The following is a 22,280-nucleotide window of genomic DNA, read 5'->3' as shown; positions in this document are numbered from 1 at the left end:
AATCTCTAGGTCTACCCATGTTACTGCAAATGACATTATTTCATTCATTTTATGTGAAGTTTTAAAAAATAATTATTCAACAATTTTATATTAGCTATTTAAATAGAAAAAATGATATCTTCAACAAGTGTTTTGCAAATATAATTCAGAACTCTATATAAAACATCCTTGGCTCCCTCTATAGATATATTTGAAGTTCTTCTAAATACACTCTGAGAATTTTGCAATCTGAACTTTTTAAAGAATTGTCAATATTATATTTTTCATATTTCTCCCACTAATCTTCTTCTCTCTCCTTCTCTTCCTCCATCTGCCATTCCTTAATTCAGATGTATGCACAGCAACTCATTTAAATTTAATGAATATTCAGCTTGTCCACATATAAGCCATGGTCAATGAAATGTCAGATAGAATGGCATGTTCTCACCCCGTAGAATCACAGAAATTTGCACAATGGCACTTAAAAGTAATATGCTGTATTCTGAGAATACTGTGATACAGACATTGTATTCTGTTTAACAACTATATGATTTTTATATTTAGTAAAAGAAATGTGAGCAGTTGTTAGATATTTTAGTGATTTAACTTTAAAACAAATCTTCTCCTACTAAAAATAAAAATTTCTTGATCATTTTAATTTAAGAAAATCCTATAATTTTCAGGTCAATCAGGATTATCTGCTTTATAACTATAGTTATTTGTGATTCATAATTAACTTTCTTTACTCTCTCTCTTTCTCCCTCCCTCTCCCTGACCCCTTCCATACCTTCTTCCCTCTCTCTGTCACTTCTCTCAGTAAAACAAATACAGAAATACATCAGGGATTTCTGCAAACCAGCCATGATGGAATAGCAGGGATAAAAATTACCATCTTACCTTAAATAACTAGAAACCTCAACAAAATATATAAAGCAATGATTTTTTAGACAGTGGACAATAGGCAGCTGAGTACAGTAATCCCTGAGAAAAGGAGCAAATGAGAGGAACCCTAGACATATCAGCTCACTGTTTTGAGAGAGTTCCCAGCCATATTATTGGACAGGAGACCCCATTAAGAGACTGGCAGTTTCTCCAAGTTGAGTAGTCCAGAGTTCATCATTCAGAAGGGGCTAGAATTTGCAGTATAAAATATTATGTAGAAAGATGGAAGGAGAGAGAGATACTCCGACGGTCTTCAGAGAAAAGTCCCTTTGAGTTTTTCTGCCAAGTACATACTTGCACTTTCATGTGAGGTAACTACTGAAAATAGGGAAATAATGACCAGAAAAAATTAGAAAGATTAAACTCCAGGGATCACAGCAGGGTGGGAGTGGTTTGTGTTCCAGTAATCCAAAATGGGCCAAACTCCTAATCCACAGGGGATGGGGTCAGAGTCATCAAGAGTAGCACCTGCAGTATTAGAGACACATTAGCTATAGATTGAGGGGTAATATGGACCCATGATCAGATCAGATCAGATCAGTCGCTCAGTTGTGTCCAACTCTTTGCGACCCCATGAATCGCAGCACGCCAGGCCTCCCTGTCCATCACCAACTCCCGGAGTTCACTCAGACTCACGTCCATTGAGTCAGTGATGCCATCCAGCCATCTCATCTTCTGTCGTCCCCTTCTCCTCTTGCTCCCAATCCCTCCCAGCATCAGAGTCTTTTCCAATGAGTCAACTCTTCGCATGAGGTGGCCAGAGTACTGGAGTTTCAACTTTAGCATCATTCCTTCCAAAGAAATCCCAGGGCTGATCTCCTTTAGAATGGACTGGTTGGATCTCCTTGCAGTCCAAGGGACTCTCAAGAGTCTTCTCCAACACCACAGTTCAAAAGCATCAATTCTTCGGTGCTCAGCCTTCTTCACAGTCCAACTCTCACATCCATACATGACCACAGGAAAAACCATAGCCTTGACTAGACGGACCTTTGTTGGCAAAGAAATGTCTCTGCTTTTGAATATGCTATCTAGATTGGTCACAATTTTCCTTCCAAGGAGTAAGCATCTCTTAATTTCATGGCTTCAGTCACCATCTGCAGTGATTTTGGAGCCCAGAAAAATAAAGTCTGACGCTGTTTCCACTGTTTCCCCATCTATTTCCCATGAAGAGATGGACCAGATGCCATGATCTTCATTTTCTGAATGTTGAGCTTTAAGCCAACTTTTTCACTCTCTACTTTCACCTTCATCAAGAGGCTTTTTAGTTCCTCTTCACTTTCTGCCATAATGGTGGTGTCATCTGCATAAACTTAAAACGTTGAAAGGGTGAAACTGATTCCAATCACCTTGGTAGAATATCAGAACAAAACCTAATAGTTATTTAAGTGAAAGTTGCTCAGTCATGTCTGACTCTTTGCAACTCCATGGAATATACAGTCAATGGAATTCTCCAGGCAGGGATACTGGAGTGGGTAGTAAGCTGTTCCCTTCTCCAGGGGATCTTCTGAACCCAAGGATCAAACTCAGGTCTCCCTGGATTGCAGGTGGATTCTTTACCAACTGAGCCACCGGTGAAGCCCAAGAATACTGGACTGGGTAGCCTATCACTTCTCCAGTGTATCTTCCTGACCCAGGAATCGAACCTGGGTCTCCTGCCTTGCAGGTGGATTCTTAACCAGCTGAGCTACCAGGGAAGCTCAATAGTTAAAGGGTTACAACAAATCCAGCCACCAACAATGTAAAATTGTATGTCAAATATTAAATAAAAAGTTGTTAGTCATGCAAATAAGTAGGACATGGACCCTATATTCAGAGGAAGAATCAATCAATAGAAACAGACTCAGAGATGACAAAAAATACAGAATTGAAAATGAGGACATTAAAACAACACTCTTAGCCAGTTTAGCCAGCTATATCAGAATACCAAAGACTGAGTGGCTTAAATAGAAAGCATTTATTTCTCACAGTTTTCAGTTCAGTACACTCATTCAGTCGTGTCTGACTCTTTGTGACCATGGACCACAGCACTCCAGCCTTTCCTGTCCATCACCAACTCCCAGAGCTTGCTCAAACTTATGTCCATTTAGTTGGTGATGCCATCCAACCATCTGATACCCTGTAGCCTCCTTTTCCTCCTGCCTTCAATCTTTCCCAGCATCAGGGACTTTTCAGATGAGTCAGGTCTTTGCAGCAGCTGGCCAAAGTATTGGAGTTTCAGCTTCAACATCAGTAATTCCAATGAATCTTTAGGACTGATTTTCCTTTAGGATGGACTGGTTGGCAAGGGACTCTTAAGAGTTTTCTCCAACAACACAGTTCAGAGGCATCAATTCTTTTGTGCTCAGCTTTATGGTCCAACTCTCTCATCCACGCATAACTATGGGAAAAACCATAGCTTTGACTAGACGGACCTTTGCTGGTGAAGTAATGGCTCTGCTCTTTAATATGCTGTTTAGGTTGGTCATAGCTTTTCATCCAAGGAGCAAGTGTTTTTTAATTTCATGGCTGCATTCACCATCTGCGGTGATTTTGGAGCCCAAGAAAATAAAGTCTGTCACTGTTTCCATTGTTTCCCCATCTATTTGCCATGCAGTGATGGGGCTGGATGCCATGATCTTCATCTTTTGAATGTTGAGTTAAGCGAGCTTTTTCACTCTCTTCTTTCACTTTAATCAAGAGGCTCTTCAGTTCCTCTTCACTTTCTGCCATACAGGTGGAATCATCTGTGTATCTGAGGTTATTGAAATTTTTCCCATCATCTTGATTCCAGCTTGTGCTTTATCCAGCCTGGGATTTCTCATGATGTACTCTGCATATAAGTTAAATAAGTTGGGTGGCAATATATAACCTTGACGTACTCCTTTCCCAGTTTGGAACCAGTCTGTTGTTCCATGTCCACTTCTAACCATTGCTTCTTGACCTGCATACAGATTTCTCAGGAGGTAGGTAAGGTGGTCTGGTAGCCCCATCTCTTGAAGAATTTTCCATAGTTTGTTGTGATCTACAGAGCCAAAGGCTTTGACATAGTCAATAGAGCAGAAGTAGATGTTTCTCTGGAATTTTCTTGCTTATTCAATGATCCAGCAGTGTTGACAATTTGATCTCTAGTTCCTCTGCCTTTTCTAAATCCAGCTTGAACATCTGGAAGTTCATGGTTCATGTACTGTTGAAGCCTAGCTTGGAGGATTTTGAGCATTACTTTGCTACCATGTGAGATGAGTGCAATTGTGCGGTAGTTTGAGCATTCTTTGGCATTGCAATGAAACACGGTTTTAGCGGCTGGGGAATCCAAGGGCAAGGCAGCAGCAGATACTCATTAGGGCACTCTTTTCTTGTTTGCAAATGTTCATCTTCTCTTTATATGCTTACACAGCAGAGAGAAACAGCAGAAAGAGAAAGTTCTCCTGTCTCTTCTTATAAGGACATTGATTCCAAACCTGAGAGTTCCTTCCATGACCTAATGTCTTTTCAAAAGCCTCATCTTTTATACTATCACACTAGGAGGATAGGATTTCAATATATAGGATAGAGGGGGAGGAATAAATATTCAGTCCATAAGAACAGCTATTAAAAATATACTTCATATGGTCAAAGAGACAGAGGAAAATGTGACACTTTAAAATAATGAATGAGAAATATAAAAAATACCCCAATATAGTATCTAGTGATAAAATATACAATACATGAAGGAAAAATTAGGATCTTAGAATGGAATTAAGAGCATCAGAAATGGTACCTAAATGTATAGAAGACCTTTGTTTTCTCATTTGCAATCTCTTTAAAACCTAACCATTTAAAAATATATTAGCCATTAAGAATTATTTTGATAACTAAATCTAACTTCCAGATTATTGATTTTTAAAAATATATTTCTTATTGCTATTAATGATGGTAAAACAAACACATTTAAAGAACTTTTTCTTAAAATTGATATTTCATTACTATAATTTTATTGAATGTTTTTACATAATAATGAATTATTATGTGAGGTATCATTTGAAAGAAGGATTCTATTACCCAAAAAGAAAAAAAAAAGTACAATGTTTAAAATTAATGCCTAGGAAAACATATGTTTTATCTAAACAGCCTCTGGGTTGGTCTTTGTTCAAACTCCATGACATTCTCTGTGTGATTTTCTTGTCTTAAGCTTGATGTCACCTGCTTTGACTCCAAATTCGTTTGTATGTAATGCCCTTTTCCCCATCCTTCATAATGCATCTAGTATCTTCTATGATAACTTCTCTGATCACCATATGTATTTTACTCTCCTATGATCTAGTCTGACACACCATAATATTTTAACATTATGTTCCCAGTGAATAATAATAATTGATTTCTTCTCCTCATCAGTATACAGGAAGTATACATAAAATAGTTTACAACTGCACGTATCTGAGCATCTCACCCTACAAATGAGATAACTGGGCCCAGAAATCCAAAATCACTTAAATTGAATTGGAGTCTTGACCCAAGTTGGTTTCCTGTGATCTGGCCCAGCTCCTATCCATTCCTTCCAAAAAGAATCATGAATACTTTCTGCCTACTGTTTTCAGAGATGAAATTATTGAAGATTCTGTCATGGGTAATTGCTAGTCTTGGCTTCATGTTGTGGATTGACCCTCCAAACTTAAATACTGTAGAGAACTATATTCAGTATCATAGTCAGAGTGTCAAATTTTGTTTGGGTTAATTAGGCTTAATATTTTAGAATTAAAGAGATTCTTAAGGAGGTTTACATTAAGTAAACCCAAGAGTCAGGTCAAATTTTATTAAGTTTATGTAAATTATGACCTTTACTAGAATTCTAACTTCTCCTCAAAATAATAATGAAAAATGTGAAAAAGTAGGATTTAGCAACCTTTTAAAAGGAAGCATGGCTTCGTTAATGAAGTTAACGAAGATCTTTTGTGTAAATACATTTCTTGGTATAAGAATTAAGTAGAAACAATAAACCAGATATAAAAAGGGGGTTGCAGAGGCATTAGAGATGTAAAGAAAACTGTAGAAAAGCATATATTATACCCACACCCTCCAAAATAGGAGGCTCAATTGTTACCAAAGGCAACAATTGGAAAAGAGATTTAATACTTAGTTTGAATGACCTCATATTGGCTTAAAAATCAATAACTGGAGACTAACCACTGCTCTTATGGTAGAAAGCAGAGAAGAACTAAAGAGCCTCTTGATGAAAGTGAAAGAGGAGAGTAAAAAAGTTAGTTTAAAACTCAACATTCAGAAAAGTAAGATCATGGCATCCGGTCCCATCATTTCATGGCAAATATATGGGAAAACAGTGGAAACAGTGACAGACTTTATTTTTGGGGGCTCCAAAAGCACTGCAAATGGTGACCGAAGCCATGAATTAAAAGAAACTTGCTCCTTGGAAGAAAAGTTTTGTCCAAAAGCAAAGACGCTGCTTTGCCAACAAAGGTCCGTCTAGTCAAGGCTATGGTTTTTCCAGTGGTCATGCATGGATATGAGAGTTGGACTGTGAACAAAGCTGAGCGCCGAAGATTTGATGCTTTTGAACTGTGGTGTTGGAGAAGTCTCTTGAGAGTCCCTTGGACTGCAAGGAGATCCAACCAGTCCATTCTGAAGGAGATCAGCCCTGGGATTTCTTTGTAAGGAATGATGCTAAAGCTAAAACTCCAGTACTTTGGCCACCTAATGTGAAGAGTTGACTCACTGGAAAAGACTCTGATGCAGGGAGGGATTGGGGGCGGGAGGAGAAGGGGACGACAGAGGATGAGATGGCTGGATGCCATCACCGACCCGATGGACATGAGTTTGGGTGAACTCCAGGAGTTGGTGATGGACAGGGAGGCCTGCTGTGCTGTAGTCCATGGGGATCGCAGAGTTCAACACGACCTAGTGACTGAACTGAACTGAACCACTGCTCTCTCTAGTACACTTTGAAATCTTTAGAATAATATCTGGCTGTTAATCTTTTGCATACCCATAATGTGCTTGAGGGCATGCTCAGTTCTTTGCAACCCATGGACTGTAGCCAGGCTCCTCTGTCCATGGGATTCTCCAGGCAAGAATACTGGAGTGGGTTGCTGTTTCCTCCTCCGAGGGATCTTCCTGACTCATGTATCGAACACATGTCTCCTGTGTCTCGTTAATTGGCAGCTGGATTCTTTACCACTGAGCCAACTGGGAAGCCCAAGTATCCATAATATCTGACTCTGAAGGAATAATTTAATGAGTGAATAAATTAAGAATGAATGAGCAATAATATAAAAATGTTATGGAATTTTTCTTACTATAGGATCACTGTAGTTTTGAGCCAGTTTCTATTTTCATCCTCTTAACCTGAAGTGAACTTTTAAGTAGCATGTTAAAAGTAAATGCTATGAGATCGGCCAAAAAACATCCTGCTGTGATTTATGTCAAAGGGCGTTCTTCCTATGGCTTCATCTACGAGTTTTATAGTATCCAGCCTTACATTTAGGTCTTTAATCCATTTTGAGTTTACTTTTTTGTATGGTGTTAGAAAATGTTCTAATATCATCCTTTTGCATGTAGCTCTTTAGTACAACTTATTGAAAAGAGTGAAGTAAGTCAGAAAGAGGAAAATAAATAAATATTAATACATATATGTGGAAACTGGGAAAAGGGTACAGATGAACCTATTTGCAGAGCAGGAATAGAGATGCAAACATAGAGAACAGATGTGACACCTGGGGCTATGGGGTGGTGGGATGAATTGGGAGATTGGCATTGACATACATACACTGCCACGTGTAAAACAGATAGCTAGTGGGAAGTTATTGTATTCTGCAAGAAGCTCAGCTCCGTGCTCTGTGGTGACCTAGATGGATGGGATGGGAGGGGGAGGGAGAGAGGTCAAGAAGAGGGGATGTACGTATATATACAGCTGATTCACTTCATTATACAACACAAACTAACAATATATAAAGCAACTATACCCCAATTTTTTTTAAAAAGTAAATGCTAGCTGTGACTTCTCTTCGTATATAAGCTCTATATGTCACATACAATTGTATTTTGTGGGGATACATGATGTGGGCTTCCCTAGTGGCTCAGTGGTAAAGAATCTACCCGTAATGCAGGAAATGTGGGTTTGATCCCTGGGAAGATCCCCTGGAGAAGGAAATATCAACCCAATCCAGTATTCTTGCCTTGGAAATCCCATGGCCTGAGGAACCTAGCAGGCTACCAGCCCATGGAGTTGCAAAAGAGTGGGACACATCTTAGTGACTGAAAACGACAAATACATGATTACTAGAGACATTTGACCAATGAGAAATTTTTTTGTTTGTTGAATCACAGCCTTATATGTATTCAGTTATTTGGGCACATTGAAAGAGAGTCAAAAAGATAATAGTCTAACCTGTACTATTTTAGATTTTTAAGGAGAAGATATATTCCTTAAATAATCAAAATTCATGCAAAGAAATTTAAAAGGAGAGTCACTAGTAGAAAGAAAAATTTATAATAAAACTAACAAACTTTGGGTGTGAAAGAGAAGTGGGCAGGTTTGAGGTAAACTCCTCAGTGGTTTTCTGAAAGTGAAAGTTGCTCAGTCATCTCTGACTCTTTGCGACCCTATGGACTATATAGTCCATGGAATTCTCCAGGCAAGAATACTGGAGAGGGTAGCTTTTCCCTTCTCCAGGGGATCTTCACAACCCAGGGATTGAACGTAGGTCTTCCACATTGCAGGCAGATTCTTTACCAGCTGATACACAAAAGAAGCCCAAGAATACTGGAGTGGGTAGCCTATCCCTTCTCCAGCAGATCTTTCCAACCCAGGAATCCAACCAGGGTCTCCTGCATTGCAGGTGGATTCTTTACCAACTGAGCTGTCAGAAGCCTGGTTGCTTCCTAGAGGAGAGCAAATTGATCTGGTCTAACAATGATAAAACAAGAAACAGAGGGATAAGCCTGTTATTTAGAACTGTTGTGGGACTAGCAACATTACCCTTGGGAATAAGACTGGGGTGAGATGAGAGAATTTCAGTTATAATTCCATTGTCATTTGAATATCCCCTTTTGTCACCAATATGTTATCAACTGTGAAACTATTAATAATTTTTACACAATTTTAATAAGAGGCATGTCCCTCAAGATAGCCAAAAGGTCTTACATTACAGGTTTTGACTAATAAACAAAAGTTTTTCATCCACTGACAAAATCTTTGAATAGCATGCAAAGTCATCCAGGTTTGGACAAACCTCAGAAAGTTGGCCTTTGGCTCCTCCTCCTTTCCACTTCTAAACAGACAACATGAAACATAAAGGAAGTTTCCTGAAACATATACTCATTATCATTTTCTTAAGTAATTTTTAAATGGCTGATTCTTCATGCAGAATCTTATTAAAGCCAAACACAATGGAGCAAAATAATTTAACACATTTCAGACCCCTTCTCTTAATTCCACCTGCCAAGATCCTTGTTCTTGAAGCCACTTGTTATCCTATGATTTTTAAATCAACTGCTGTATCCAAAACTAGGCTCTTGGGAAGGAGGAGGTTTGAAGGTATATAGACACTGAAATATATAATACATATAATTCTAAGTACATAAATTCATTAATCCATTTTCTTCAACTTCCAGCTAACCATACTCTGACAATGTAATGTGGATGCAAACAATCCCTCTAAGGAATGAGAATGCCAACTTTGAGGTCATGCAATCCTAAACAGGGATTTAGCCTCTAAAAGAGGGTCTTTCTACTGCCAGTTTATTGCCCTGCCATCGTCACTCTACTTTCTTCAGCAAGTCTTTTTTAAAGAATCAGTGACCCATTGATAGGTGCACTCATGGTGTGTGCAGCCCTATCACTTAACACTGTGAAATTCTGTCTGCCAGACGGTGCCACAGGGAAACGTTGTCACTGGCAGGTGGCTGGTTTGCCTTGATGTTGCGATACCTATTTCTGGCGAAAATGCTCTAATCTCCTTATTTTGTTACGCCCTCTCCCTGACAAAAAGCTGTCTTCCCAAGAGGCTTCCCCCCATGTCATGGAGCAGAGTTCATTTCTGTCAGGGCTCAGGTTGATAGCCATCGCAAGAGTGATGTCCAAACATAAGAAATCGTGATAATTAAACTTTTTTTTCTTTGCACAGAATAACTAATTGTAAAAATTGGCAGTCAGCCTGCCATTTGAAAGTGAAGAAAACATCTTGTTTTAACATCTGAGCAGGGATTTTTTTTGTAATCTGTAAACAATTGGACCATATGTAGTGTGATGGGAAACATGAAGGTTGTGATAGAACATCACTGAAGGAACCTTGTGTTTAATCACTGTTCTTTGATTCACTGAAATAGAAATTAGCTTTTTAAGTTCTGGGTTTTATCATGATTTTAAAGAGACAGTTCTTTTTCTTAAAATAGCAGACAACACCCAACAATTTACCAAGTCATTACTGTGATACCGGCAAAGAATTCCAATTTTTAAAAACCTAAGTGTGTTTTTAAGACACCTAAACAGGTAACAGATGTAGCCATGGGCTTTTATAGCCTTTGTTTTGGTCTGCAATTCACTTCAGTGATACAAAGAGTCTCCACACAATATAGTGCAACTCTTAGTAGATTTTTTTTGTAAATAAATCCTGTTATTTAAATTAAAGCAAAAAGGATCATCTCGAATTATTTTTTTTTAATGAAGTGATATCCTTTCCTAATTTTTGCTGTATTTTCCAGTTTATGATGTATAGCATCCTCAACTAAATCATGATATTAAAAAAGTAACTGTTAGCTTTCAAGTGGTAACTGTTTAAGTCCTTATATTTTTTTGAAAGATCCTAACATACCATGATTACATTTCTTTATATTCAGCTGATGGTATCTAAAGAAAAACAAATGATCAAGAGAACTTTGAAATCATAAGTATAGCAGCAATCTATAACACTGTATAAAATAGACGTTTTTGAAACAAGAAGAACACTAGGTTCTCTGTCTCATTTGCCACTAGCTAGATTTCAGTTTTTATACGAATAACTATATCTTTCAGTGCCTTTGTGCCTCTTTCCCCAAAAAGAAAATAGATAGCTAAATCAGACCAGTGATTTATAAAGGCAGAAGGGATAAGGAGAATCAGAGTCACATGAAGAACTTTTGTAAAACACTGTTGGGACAGAAAATGTCTTCTTTTGCTTCCTCTTACCTTATTGTCGCCTCAATCTCTACGGGTGGGTCACCTTGTGAATTCTGAGAAGTGTTGACACAGGATGTCCCTCAATAAAGGCCTATTTAATATAACTGAACATTTAAAAGCATTTCATTGTTGGAGGTGCTGTTATCTCATGTTTTTCAACCTAGGCTCAAATGTTTTTTTCTTGATAAAGTTTTTGACTATTTTGACTTGATCATTTTGACTATCTTATTGTGTCATTTTCCTACAGTCAATTTAAATAGGAAGAACATGGATACTGAGGCTTTGTCATACACATCTCTATGCCTCAACTGGCTTCCAACTTCAGTTTTCTGGAAAGCTGCACTCATAGGTCTCAACCAGCAAGTTGACAAAGGAGTGTTCCATTTCTCTCCTGTAAAAGTTGTACTTACCTTGTTTTCAGGAAACCAACCTCCGTTTCCAAGGAAACAAGAACAAAAAGGCAGTTGGCAGCTAGCATCTGGGACTTAGAAGAACTCTCACATGTCAATTTCAACTGCTGGCTGCCGGCTCAAACCTAAAAATATGGAATATTAAAATCACCTTCATATTTTTAACACACAAAAGAATATCAAATCAATTTTTTCTTAATTTTTAAATAATTGAATTTAATAGCCAATCATATAAAATCTTCAAATAATATAACTAATTAAATGCCTTTTAATTGCTAGAAATAGCTCAATACAACTCAAGTTTTATTTTAAAACAGTAGTTAAAATCATAGGCACATATATATAGCAGGAATTTTTTTTCAATTTTACACCATTTGTTTTGAAATTTCCTGTTTTGCATAAATTATGTTGCTTTCTTATAACTTTCTATATTCCTAATTTCTTTCTTTAATCTTTAGAACTGTGTCTTTTGTTTATGCCATACAGCTTTGTAGTCTAAAGTGTTTTAGTAATGAGGCATCTTAAAGATGTAATTTCATAATCTTAGGCATGTATATACCCACATTAGCACAATCTGCTCCTTCTGAGTATCACCTGCTTGCGCGCATGGCTTTGTCCCTGAGAGCTGATCACTTCTCACCATTCTGTAATCTCCTGGCCTTCTTGCCTCATGGCTCCTGATTCATTTGAGTTCGTACATTCCTGCTGAAAGACAAACCTGGCTGAAATGGAAGATTTTCATAGGGAAGCAGTGAGAAATGAGATTTTTTTTTTTTTTCATGGAAGGCAGAAACTTGTGAAAATACTTTGGGTATTTAGACATTCATAGGAAGTGATTAGGGAGAAGACAATGGCACCCCACTCCAGTACTCTTGCCTAGAAAATCCCATGGACAGAGGAGCCTGGTAGGCTGCAGTCCATGGGGTCACTAAGAGTTGGACATGACTGAGCGACTTCCCTTTCACTTTTCACTTTCATGCATTGGAGAAGGAAATGGCAACCCACTTCAGTGTTCTTGCCTGGAGAATCCCGGGGACAGGGGAGCCTGGTGGGCTGCAGTCCATGGGGTCACTAAGAGTTGGACACGACTGAGCGAATTCACTTTCACTTTCACTTTTCACTTTCATGCATTGGAGAAGGAAATGGCAACCCACTCCAGTGTTCTTGCCTGGAGAATCCCAGAGACGGCGGGGCCTGGTGGGCTGCAGTTTATGGGGTCGCACAGAGTCGGACACGACTGAAGCAACTTAGCAGTAGCAGTAGCAGGAAGTGATTAATTGCCAGGAAAATAGAGTTTCAAATTGATACCTACATTCCATATTGGGTTATATTATTTTATCTTTTTCTACTATTTGCTTAATGTCGGCCAGTTAAAAATGAAAGTCTTTTAGAATTCTCTCTTTTGATTGTTTTGTTAGTTTATAGTATACCAGGTTCTTTGAACTCTGGATTGCTTTTGGATGAATGTTAGTAGGTAAAAATTTGTGGAAAATTGTACACAGCTATTTTTCAGATCTGCAATGTGGATTCATATTTTTATCAGTAACCTATTTGTAATGAGCTATAGGATAATTTTGTATAACTTCAGAGATTGTCTCTATGTTAGAAATTTACAAGCAAATATTGTTTCTTTCCTTTAAAATAGAAATAAAGGAGATATCAAGGTAAAAAAATTAGGAAGGAATCTTACTAAATTTCTAATTTCTATATCCTGAAATATGTATATTTACAATTATTTTTTTCTTGGTCCAACATCTTAGAAATTATACTTTTGATTTGCAAATGTAGATAATGTTTGATATTTTCACTTTTTTGTGGGGGATGGGAAACACATGGAATTCTAATATTCAAGATCTTTCACTACCATTAGAAATTCAACATTTCATGAGAGAAATAATCATACTTGCTTTCAGACAATAGTAAAGGCTATGGAGCAACTGTTTATAGAGAATAAATGTTATGAATGATAAAATTAATCTAATTTTGACAAATCTCCGAAGTAGGAAATATTACAACCTTTACTCTAAAATTTGTTCAAATCATACAGTAAGACTAATCTCAAATATTATTGTCTTTTAGAATAGTTTTGTCTTGAGGTATAATTCACATACCATACAATTCACTGTTAGGAAGTATTCATATCCATAGTCTCCATACACATACAAGATTGCAGACCCATCACCACTTATTCCAGAATATTTTTGTCACCCTAAAAAGAAATTTTACACCTGTTGGTAGGTGCTGTTCAGTCCCTCCCTCTATTCTCTGATAGTAACTAGCCTACTTTCTGTCTCTATGAAATTGCCTATTCTGAATATTTCATATAACAGAATCATGTAATATGCAACTTTTTGTGTTTGATTTCTTTCCTTAAACATAGAATTTTCAAAGTGTATCCAAGTTGTGGAAAATATCAGCATTTCCTTCCTTTTAATGTTTCATTGCATGAATATGATTAACCAGTATATTTGTTCATCAGTTGATGGAAATATGTGTTGTTTACATTTTTTGACCATTATGAATCTTGCTGCTATAAACACTGATGTACAATTTTGTATGAACATGTTTTCAATCCTCTTGGGTATTTACATGAGAAGGGAATTGTTGAATCAAATGATGATTTCAAGATATTAGTTTAATTATGCAAGTAATTTCATTATAATGTTGGAAATGGAACCCCCCCAAAATAAAACAGAATCATATGCAATTTTACCCACCTATGGTTGTTTTTAAGACCATATCAACAACAACAAAGAGCAAGCAAATACTTACATAGAGTTAATTCATGATTGATAGAGTGATTTTTATGTTTTTGATTTTATTTGAATAATGAGATTTTAGTAACAGAGGATTTCATGTAATATATTACTGAGATATTGTTTATATTACTTCCATTTTAAATTTTAGGAAAATATCCAGAAGTAGGCTCAGGTATCTGGGTAAGTTAGCTATTCTGCAACCTAATAATCATAATGCAGCATTAAAACAAAGATTTTAATTCATATTCAACATAGGATAGAAATAATTTTATTTTAAATAAATTGACATGCAAAGAGTTCAAAAAAAAAATCTCTGTGATCTAGTAGTCATTCTTAAAAACTCAATTACTGTTGAAATGCTTCAAATATACTACTATAGCATTGAAACAATTATACTTGAGCCTTGAACAATGAGGGTTTGACTGCATGCTTATCAGATCAGATCAGTCGCTCAGTCGTGTCCAACTCTTTGCGACCCCAGGAATCGCAGCACACCAGGCCTCCCTGTCCATCACCAACTCCCAGAGTTCACTCAGACTCACGTCCATCGAGTCAGTGATGCCATCCAGCCATCTCATCCTCTGTCATCCCCTTCTCCTCCTGCCCCCAATCCCTCCCAGCATCAGAGTCTTTTCTAATGAGTCAACTCTTCGCATGAGGTGGCCAAAGTACTGGAGTTTCAGCTTTAGCATCATTCCTTCCAAAGAAATCCCAGGGCTGATGTCCCTCAGAATGGACTGGTTGGATCTCCTTGCAGTCCAAGGGACTCTCAAGAGTCTTCTCCAACACCACAGTTCAAAAGTTTCAATTCTTCAGCACTCAGCCTTCTTCACAGTCCAACTCTCACATCCATACATGATTACTGGAAAAACCATAGCCTTGACTAGACGGACATTTGTTGGCAAAGTAATGTCTCTGCTTTTGAATATGCTATCTAGGTTGGTCATAACTTTCCTTCCAAGGAGTAAGCGTCTTTTCATTTCCTGGCTGCAGTCACCATCTGCATTGATTTTGGAGCCCAGAAAAATAAAGTCTGACACTGTTTCCACTGTTTCCCCATCTATTTCCCATGAAGTGATGGGACCGGATGCCATGATCTTCGTTTTCTGAATGTGGAGCTTTAAGCCAACTTTTTCACTCTCCACTTTCACTTTCATCAAGAGGCTTTTGAGTTCCTCTTCACTTTCTGCCATAAAGGTGGTGTCATCTGGGTATCTGAGGTTATTGATATTTCTCCCAGCAATCTTGATTCCAGCTTGTGTTTCTTCCAGTCCAGCATTTCTCATGATGTACTCTGCATATAAGTTAAATAAACAGTGTGACAATATACAGCCTTGATGTACTCCTTTTCCTATTTGGAACCAGTCTGTTGTTCCATGTCCAGTTCTAACTGTTGCTTCCTGACCTGCATAAAAATTTCTCAAGAGGCAGGTCAGGTGGTCTGGTATTCCCATCTCTTTCAGAATTTTCCACAGTTGATTGTGATCCACACAGTCAAAGGCTTTGGCATAGTCAATAAAGCAGAAATAGATGTTTTTCTGGAACTCTCTTGCTTTTTCCATGATCCAGCGGATGTTGGCAATTTGATCTCTGGTTCCTCTGTTTTTCTAAAACCAGCTTGAACATCAGGAAGTTCAAGGTTCACATATTGCTGCTTATACTTGATTTTTTTTTTCTGTTAGTAAATACCACAATACTACATGATCTGCAGTTGGTTGAATCTGTAGATGCAAATATGGAAGAACCTTAGATTAAGGAGAAAGCACGTGCATGAGAATGGGCCAACTATAATTTACAGGCAAAATTTGGATGACATAGATACCCAGCACTCCTCATCCCCACATTGTTCAAGATCAATGGTTGCTGCTGCTGCTGCTAAGTCACTTCAGTCATGTCCGACTCTGTGCGACCAGTAGTTTAGCTTATTTTTTTCTCATTGGCTTACAGTAACAGTGTCTTACTGAGTTTGGAGTTTCAGATTTACCAACCTTTTACTTTGTAGTCTTCTCTCTTTAGATGTATACATTTGTGAGTGTCTTTTTAAAATAAAGTGTATATGAGTGTGTGTGTGTATACATATATACTACATATATATGTATACATATACATGCTGCATATACATATATATACTACATATATATGTATAGACATATACTTTATAAAGTATATATACTATATAAAGTGTATATATATATATATATTTTATAAAGTCTCTAAGGTATGCGTATAAAAGATACACAAACATGTATGTATGTGTGTGCATATACTCTGTCTCTCTGTCTCTCATTATAGTTGGGAAATCTTTACAAAAATGAGCATCTCCATTTTGTAGTAATATTTACCAGTGTCCAGTAATTTACTTCCAGTCACAAAATGAGACTGTCAATGACATTTTATAAAGAATCTTGTGTTAATTTTCTTTCTTGAAAAACAATAATAGTCATATGTACAGAATTAACCCAATTGGCCTTTCTTTTGTAAAAACAAAAGCTGCTATTCAAACATTTCTTATTATAATTTATTGAACATAGCCTGCATTAGTCAAAGAAGTTTAATAGTCTGGACAAAGATGCTCTATTTTAAAAACAGAAATACAAAGGAAGTACATGGAGTGTCTAATAGTACATCATCCTCTGGAAAATATTGCCCTTTATTAAACGAACTTTTCTCTCAATGTCTTTTATTCTCCTTTTCTCCTCCTAATGATCCTCAATTCCTCTCTGTCAATCACCCCTATAGTCTTTCACTCTTTCACTAGTTTCTTTTTGGTCATCCAATTATTTATCTGTGATGTTAGAGAAGTGTGTTGGAGAAGTGTTGAACCATGGTGTTGGAGAAGATTCTTGAGGGTCCCTTGGACAGCAAGGAGATCCAACAAGTCTATCCTAAAGGAAATCAGTCCTGAAAATTCACTGGAAGGACTGATGCTGAAGCTGAAACCCTAATACTTCGGCCACCTGATGTGAAGAACTGACTCATTGGAGAAGACCCTGATGCTGGGAAAGATTGAAGGCGGGAGGAGAAGGGGACGACAGAGGATGAAATGGTTGGATGGCATCACTGACTCAATGGACATGACTTTGAGTAAACTTCAGGAGTTGGTGATTGACAGGGAGGCCTAGTTTGCTGCAGTCCATGGGGTCACAAAGAGTCAGACACAACTGAGCAACTGAACTGAACTGAATTATTTATCAATGTAGCTTTTCATCTAAATACTTTCATACCTAGGCTGGCTCAGAGCACTTAGTCATTTTCATTCAATCAATTCAACTAATATTTATTAAATGCCTAATATATTCCTAATTATTTGTGAGAAGTCCCTGGATACTGAAAAAAGCAGATTACTCAGGAAATCCATAACATCATTCTTGCCCTAGTGTAAATATGATGTATACACACACACAATAATTGGAGAAAACAAGGGTAAGAGACAAGGTGTATTTTTAAAGACAAACAAGATACATGAACTGGATTCAGTTCAGTTCAGTTCAGTCACTCAGTCTTGTCTGACTCTTTGCGACCCCATAAATTGCAGCACGCCAGGCCTCCCTGTCCATCACCAACTTCCAGAGTTCACTCAGATTCACGTCCATCAGGTCGGTGATGCCATCCAGCCATCTCATTCTCTATTGTCCCCTTTTCCTCCTGCCCCCAATCCCTCCCAGCATCAGAGTCTTCTCCAATGAGTCAACTCTTCGCATGAGGTGGCCAAAGTACTGGAGTTTCAGCTTTAGCATCATTCCTTCCTTTTTTTTTTTTTAATTTAATTTTATTTTTAAACTTTACAAAATTGTATTCGTTTTGCCAAGTATTGAAATGAATCCGCCACAGGTATACATGTGTTCCCCATCCTGAACCCTCCGCCCTCCTCCCTCCCCATACCATCCCTCTGGGTCATCCCAGTGCACCAGCCCCAAGCATCCAGTATCGTGCATCGAACCTGTACTGGCAACTCGTTTCATACGTGATACTATACATGTTTCATCATTCCTTCCAAAGAACACCCAGGACTGATCTCCTTTAGAGTGGATTGGTTGGATCTCCTTGTAGTCCATGGGACTCTCAAGAGTTTTCTCCAACACCACAGTTCAAAGCATCAATTCTTTGGTGCTCAGCCTTCTTCACAGTCCAACTCTCACATCCATACATGACCACTGGAAAAACCATAGCCTTGACTAGACAGACCTTTGTTGGCAAAGTAATGTCTCTGCTTTTGAATATGCTATCTAGGTTGGTCATAACTTTCCTTCCAAGGAGTAAGCGTCTTTTAATTTCATGGCTGCAGTCACCATCTGTAGTGATTTTGGAGCCCAGAAAAATAAAGTCTGACACTGTTTCCCCATCTATTTCCCATGAAGTGGATTAGGAAAAGACAATTTCAGAGAAGAATGAGGATAACACTGGATAAGTAAACCACAGAGGGGTGACTCCCTTAATATATCTTGAAGTATACCCAGGAAGAAGTCTCATTTTATCGAATTTTATCAAATTTATAAGAAAAAAAGGGACCCAAAACCCTGCAACATTAAAAAAAGTGTAGCGGAGTGTGAAGAAAACATCTAACTTGGGTTACTCCTTTACGGAAAGTAAGACTTTCTAATGATTAAAAAAACAACAACAACAACAACAAAAAAAAAACCCTCTAATATTCAAGATAAGCTGGTAACAAAATGTTTGAGCAGTAGATCTCCCAAATGATACGAATTCATTGTTGACCATTATATAAATTGTTTCTATAAGCTGAGATAATACAAAGAGTCAAAACGACTCATTGTCTAGTGGTAGACATAGGGCTTCCCTGGTGACTCAGACATTAAAGAATCTGCCTGTAATGCAGGAAACCCAGGTTCAATTTCTGGGTTGGGAAGAACCCCTGGAGAAGGGAATGGCAACCCACTCCAGTATTCTTGCCTGGAGAATTCCATGACAGAGGAGCCTGGTGGGCTACAGTCCAAGGGGTTGCAGAGAGTTGGACACCACTGAGTGACTAACACTTTCCCTTTTCATATCAGACACAGGAATATAATGTATGGACATGAGGGGTAGGGCTTGGAAGGGGAGAAAATATTTTAAAATATATTAATGGGGTTGCAGAGTAATAAAATTGTGTGAAATGGAATTAGTGAATTGGGAGAGAACCAGTTAATACTATATGTAATGAGCTTGAATCTGATACTGTATTTGATCGAAACACTTCCTTAGACCCTGGTGTTCAGGAATCTGTCATGTAGAAAATCAGATATGAGACTGGATATACAAGTGGCTGCATCCTATAATTAATTGCAAATTACAATATGACAAAAATGGATATATACATTTGAGTTTTGTACATGAGTAAGTCTTAACTTAAATCATCATGATAGATGTATTCCTGAGGTTTTGTTGTGCTAAGCCTCATCACCTCTTCGCACTTGCCCCTTTCTTATTAAACAGCCTAGATCCCTGCAGTAGCAAGTCAATTCCATCTTTGTTGTCTTAAACTTTATTACTACCTTTGACTCTCTAGTGTTCCTGACTTTATGGAGGCTTATAGAATGGAATCTAAACTGCTTTATATGCGTAGTTCTCCTTTGTTAATACCAATATTTCTACTTTAATATCCTTTGATGGATTACAAAATACCTTCAGTGACATCATGATATTGTATATCCTTGTTATATTGCACAGTTGCTGTTTCTGTTCAGCCACTAAGTTGTGTCTGCCTCTTTGTGACCCCATGGACTAGAATACACCAGGCTCCTCTGTCCACTATCTGTCCTCCTCCACTGTCTCCCAGAGTTTGCTCAAATTCATGTTCACTGGATCTGTGCTAACAATCTCCTCCTCCACCACCCCTTTCTCCTTTTATCTTCCATCTTTCCCAGCATCAGGGTCTTTTCCAATGAGTCGGCTCTTCTCATCAAGTGGCCAAAGCATCAAAGTTTCAGCTTCAACATCAGTCCTTCCAATGAATATTCAGGACTGATTTCCTTTAGGATTGATTAGTTTGATTTCCTTGGTGTCCAATAGACTCTCAACAGCCTTCTCCAGCACAGCTGAAAAGCTTCAATTCTTTGGCATGCAGCCTTCTTTATGGTCCAATTCTCACATGTATATATAACTACAGAAAAGCCATAGGTTTGACTAGATGGACCTTTACTGGCAAATTTATGTCTCTGCTTTTTAATATACTGTCTAGGTTTGTCATAGCTTTTCTTCCAAGGACCAAGCGCCTTTTAATTTCATGGCTGCAGTCACCATCTACAGTGATTTTGGAGTCCAAGAAAATAAAATCTGTCACTACTTCCACTCTTCCCTTCTATTTGCCATGAAGTGATGGGATTGGGTGCTATGATCTTTGTTTTTGGAATGTTGAGTTTCAAGCCAGCTTTTTCACTCTCTTCTTTCTTCCTCATCAAGAGCTATGGCCATTTTTGGAGGTCTGATAAGTCAAATGTTTTATTCACAGTTATATACAGTTCATTCAAGCTTAGTCAAAACTAGAACTCAGGTATTTAGACTCTGGCCCTTTTAAATGTAGAAGATTCCTCAGGCCTCTGAAATGCATAGGTAAACCCTGTACATAGTACAAATGGAACACACATCCTTTGGGAGATTATGTTAGAGTGACAAGTATGTAATAGGCAAAGTAGCACTGAGGTGAAATTTCTCACCCTGAAAGTATGAGCAAAGGCAAATAAACACATACATATACTTATGTGAAGTGAAAGTCACTCAGTTGTGTCTGACTCTTTGCGACCCCATGGACTCTACAGTCCATGGAATTCTCCAGGTCAGAATATTGGAGTGAGTAGCCTTTTCCTTCTCCAGGGGATCTTCCCAACCCAGAGATTGAACCCAGGTTTCCCGCATTGCAGGTGGATTCTTTACTAGCTGAGTCACAAGGGAAGCCCAAGAATACTGGAGTGGGTAGCCTATCCCTTCTCCAGCGGATCTTCCTGACCCAGGAATCAAACCGAGGTCTCCTGCATTGCAGGTGGATTCTTTACCAACTAAGCTATCTGGGAAGCTCATATAACTATGTATATAATCTTAATGTAAGATACTATCTGTTGATAGTTTATTATGCCTTAGGTGTTGGGACAATATATGATTATACATTTTCCAATTTATGTCTCACAGTAAGTTTATTGGAAAAAAGTTTACATAAGTGAAGTCACTTGGGCTTGGGTTGTTTTATTAGTCTTGATATACAATTATTATCTGAAAAAGAAGCAATACTATATTAAGTATGATAATCTACTCATCTTAATTAAAAATATGTAATGAAAATATATGAATCTTAAAATATGAGAATATATATGCAAATAGCATATAAATGACCTGCAAAAATGTGAAGAAATACACTAGACAAAATGCTGTAACTATGACATGTAGGTATACCACATACTTTTTTAAATATATACTTAGATGTGGATATATGTCATGTATTTATAATATTATTTGGATGATTCTATTTGCTTATTAGATTATTAATTTACTTTGAGTAAAAGCCATTAAGAAGATGGGGAATCATGGTGATGTAAGGCAGATTTTTTAATTTAATGCAGTGTTCTTTCCATGCTTTTAATCAAGTACATTCTATGTCTGTTATGTGTCTATGTTATGCGGTAAACCAGTGAATCCTGGGTAATTACATAAGAAAGAGAAATGATTTCAACAGAGAAAAAAAAATCCTAAAAAAAATTAGTTATGCCAAGTCGGTAGAATCAATCTGAGTATTTCTGATGATGGAAAATGATTATCTGAAATTCAGAAAAGCCCTTTGAATTCCATTTTAGGTATTAGTTTCAATAGCACATCTCACCAAAACTGTAGTCCCAGTGATAAAAAACTGTAAAATTGACTGATCTGAGTCATGTCTTTATTCTTCACTTGCCTATTAGATTTTGAAGGTGCTAATGAACTGTGAAATGGCCACAGGCAGGCAGCCAGAGGGAAAAAAAGAGAGAAGTCACAGACCTGGATCACCACAAAATGAGTAATTAGTCACTGAATAATGGGGAATTCAACTACATTAAACCTCTATCTGCTGCATGTATTTTCTATCAAAACTAGCTAGAA

This window comes from Bubalus kerabau, chromosome 1, assembly GCF_029407905.1.
Source record: "Bubalus kerabau isolate K-KA32 ecotype Philippines breed swamp buffalo chromosome 1, PCC_UOA_SB_1v2, whole genome shotgun sequence".
Lineage (NCBI taxonomy): Eukaryota > Metazoa > Chordata > Mammalia > Artiodactyla > Bovidae > Bubalus > Bubalus kerabau.
Note: the sequence above shows the minus strand (reverse complement) of the source record.